This window comes from Neomonachus schauinslandi, chromosome 7, assembly GCF_002201575.2.
Source record: "Neomonachus schauinslandi chromosome 7, ASM220157v2, whole genome shotgun sequence".
Classification (NCBI taxonomy): Eukaryota; Metazoa; Chordata; class Mammalia; order Carnivora; family Phocidae; genus Neomonachus; species Neomonachus schauinslandi.
Window position 1 is genome coordinate 130,399,333 of NC_058409.1, and position 4,230 is coordinate 130,403,562.

Consider the following 4,230-nt stretch of genomic DNA (forward strand, 5'->3'; position numbering starts at 1 on the left):
GTTTACAGCATCTTTTTTTATTTTAAAGATTTTATTTATTTATTTATTTGAGAGAGACAGAAATAGTGAGAGAGAGCTGGAGCAGCGGGGAGAGGGAGAAGCAGGCTCCCTGCTGAGCAGGGGGCTCCACATGGGGCTCGATTCCAGGACTCCAGGATCATGACCCCAGCCTAGGCAGACGCTCAACCCCAACTGAGCCACCCAGGTGCCCCAAAGCCTATAACACCCGGTATTCCCAGGCGGTCTCCCATCCAAATACTAACCAGGCCCGACCCTGCTTAGCTTGCAAGATCAGATGAGATCGGGCTCATTCAGGGTGGTATTAAACAATACAGTAATTAGAGTCATAAGCAAAATATATAAATATAAGACATTAATGACTTTTCCTATTTGTCTTCTATTTTTTTCTGTATCTGGTAATTAGCCTAAGTTTAGTTCCAAAATATATAAAACAGTCTTGGGCATTTTGCAATATCTCAGTTACCTAGTTCACTTTATTCTATTATATTTTCATAAAAGCAGGGCCAATGTTTTCTTTTTCATAGGATTAGTTTAACATGCATACTCACTTGGATATCATAAAATGCACAAAGAGTTTAAAATATAATTGATTATAATAGGGATGTATCCAATTTTGTTTATTCAAAAATATTTATGTGGATAATACAATAAACAGATTGATCCAATTAATCTCAGAGTTTTTATACAATCCAAAATAGTTACTTTAGTTTGCAAAAGCTAACCAAATTAGCATTGCCCTTGTTTTCTTTCAAATTGGTATTTATTTTCTACACCAATAACAAATTCAGACATACATAGACACAAATTCACACATACATAGACACAAATTCACATACATAAATACATCTTATTTCCCATAGGACATGGTTGGGGGCATTAACTGATAGACTCTAATATCCATCAAACTATCCTCTGAAATTGTGTTTGCATAACACATGTATGTGTATGTATATGAGTGTGGGTGTGAGAAGTTGGAATGGGATAATTAACTTGATAGAGGTGAATAAATTAATCAAAATTTAGCCTCAAAATGTGTTTAAAAATATATTTTATAGAAATATTATTCAATAACTTATATATAGGTTCAGACAAAACAACTAACACTCATACTGTATAATTGATCTTGCATATTTACTTGTTTAAATACATTGCACAATTTTATAATTTGCCTCAAAATATTTCATTATGTGCTCTTTTTTAAAAAAATAAGAAATACAGAGTAAAGGATATAATCCGTTCAACTAAAATTTCCTGAGATATTCTAAAAATAAAGTTAAATAGTATATCGTACTATTGTCAAAGATCTAACCGATATTTGAAGACAAATATTAAATAATGCATTGAATAAGAATGCAAATTTTAGGAAATATTCTAGATTGCCAATTCTTATTGTTTTGGTAATTCCTAACCCATCCATCAGAGGCTCCAACTCCTCTCAGGGAGGGATGGTTCACAGAAAAGACTGGTTTAATTTTTTTCCTGCCATTCTATCAAGATGGTGATGCAGTAAGAAATCCAGTGTGTGTGTGTGTGTGTGTGTGTGTGTGTGTGTGTGTGTGTGTGTACGTGTGCATGTTATAAGTCTATTTCTTGCAAATCTAAATTTGAAGGCAGAGAACCACTCCCAATTCATGTGGAAACTTGACACATCACAGACAAAAGTTCCTAGGATCACATATATGCACAAAGAGCATATTAACAACATCTAGAATTACAATCAATTACTTTTGATGTAATAATCAAGGGCCTTTTTGATAACAGATGCATGGTAAAAAGGTTGTAATAAGTTATAGCCATTGTAGGGAGACCAGTGGACCACTTTGAGACTGAGTTGACAATGTTGTGACTAATGAATGCATGTTTTAAAAATCCCGAGTAGTCGGGCGCCTGGGTGGCTCAGTTGGTTAAGCGACTGCCTTCAGCTCAGGTCATGATCCTGGAGTCCCGGGATCAAGTCCCGCATTGGGCTCCCTGCTCGACAGGGAGTCTGCTTCTCCCTCTCCCACTCCCCGTTTGTGTTCCCTCTCTCGCTGTGTCTTTCTCTGTCAAATAAATAAATAAAATCTTAAAAAAAAAAAAATCCCTGAGTAAGTACAGTGTGGCTGGTAAAGGAAGGAAGGAAGGAAGAAAAGGGAAGGAAAAGAAAAAAGAGAAGAGAAAAAGGAAAAGGAACAGAAAAAGGAGCAAAAAGGAAAGAAAAGAAAGGAAGAAAGAAAGGAGAGAGGGGGGAAAGAAGGAAGGAAGGTAGGAAAGAAGGAAGGAAGGGAGGGAGGAAGGAAGGGAGAAAGAAAAGGAAAAGAAAAGCAAATTGTTTAGATTTGTTAATAAGAATACATTTTCTTTTTTTTTAAAAGATTTTATTTATTTATTTGACAGAGAAAGACACACGAGAGAGGGAACACAGCAGGGGGAGTGGGAGAGGGAGAAGCAGGCTTCCCACAGAGCAGGGAGCCTGATGTGGGGCTCCGTCCAAGGACCCTGGGATCATGACCTGAGCCGAAGGCAGACGCTTAATGACTGAGCCACCCAGGTGCCCCATAAGAATAAATTTTCTAGTTATCTCAGGAAATTATCTGAAATGAGAAGGCATAGAATTACTTTTTTAAGGCTCCTACTTTGGAGTCAGAATTTCACAGATAAGTAAAAGTCTCCCTAGAATTATAGGGCACAGCTCAAACTCAAGTAGAGATGGAATTTACAAATCTAGACTGGTTCTTTTGAGTATTCAGGCTAGTTATCTGTGCGATATAATATATGCTGGCACCCTTTCTCCAGCTATGTTACAATACATTTCAAGAGCAATATTACAACACAAATGGACCCTGGTATTTCACCAGGAATATATGTCAATTAATCATCTGTAGTATAGTTACCTGAAAGTAGACTGTGCCTTAGAGAAGGAGACTAAACTCTGTAAAAGAGTAAACATTTTAAAGAGATGCTGTGTCCAGCCTTTGGTTAGTAGGGAAAATGGTGGGTTTAAATTCTAAGTTATCTGTTGTATGTTAAGGAAAGAACTTTCCCTTTTTTTTTTTTGAGAGTTCATGGTAAACTATGCCCATTAATGAGTCCCCAGTTCTGCAACGGTCAAAGCTAAGGAAAACTTAACTGAGTAGGAGCAAGCCTATGGAGACTTGGAAATCAGATAACGAAAATTGGTACCATTCCAGCCAGGCAAACATGTATGATCAATCAGACCCACTTCCATTCTCCAGGCACGCATGTGTGGTCTAGCTCCATCTTGTGACTACACTAGGTTGGTACTGCTCACATAGCAGCTTTCTTCCTGATCTATTCCCCACTGTGGAAAACCATGAACAGGGAGCATCTTGTTTGTTAAGTCCAGAGATAGATGCAGAATAATGTCTCAGAAGAGAAATTGTGTATGGCTGGAATAATGGGTTGGGGAACCAGATGACTGACAAGTGCAGATGGAATTTTGTATGCAAAATCTAAAAACCAAACAAGTCAGCTGTTCAAGCATTTTCCTGTTATTCCCTTACTAGTCACTTGCTATGGAGCTCATCCATTTTGGGGAGTGATTATACCTGTGCTAAGGGTAAGCTCAGTGAGAAAAAAAAAATAACATAAATATAGAAGGATGTAGATTTTTAGCCAATATCTAAGTCCATATTTCCAACACTTAGAGACCATAAGGAAAATAATGTCTTCATAGCTTGATGCTGTTTTGCAGATAAGCCATACTGTTTGGAAAGATATGTTCTCTATGGAAAGAAGATACAATAAAAAGTAATTGAACTTTATTTACTAGGTAGAAAGGTTTGTTGTGAGGGCCTTTGTCTGGCATAATACGTTGTCATTTTCATACTTTCCCATTGACTCTTTCTTCTCCCTCTTCCATGCAAACATTTAGTTTCCCATGTGCACAGTTCACAAAGTAAATGGGCAGAAGGCAAATACAACTTTGATGCCAAACACAGCCTTATCTACCAACATTTTCACATGGCAAGAGAAAATTCACAGAGAGAAAACATATTGCTCAAACACTAGACAGGAGAAATATATTCCCAGATGGAAAATAGATGTCTGCCTGGGCTGAATGGAGGAAAGGGGAAAGAAAAATCAGTGAAATTTGAAAGTTGAGAAAACTTCCTCTCCTTTCTCAAGCAGTGGAAAAAAACATAGAAGATGATGAGATGCATCTAGACAGAGACAACCATGCTTAACATTTGAAAGTATTTCCCATAT

The 4,230-nt window shown here is 37.2% G+C and overlaps 1 pseudogene; it reads right to left on the reverse strand.

Moving 5' to 3' along the window:
- Positions 1-214: 214 nt before the first annotated feature.
- On the reverse strand, positions 215-333 carry LOC123325317 (annotated as a pseudogene).
- Positions 334-4,230: the final 3,897 nt, after the last annotated feature.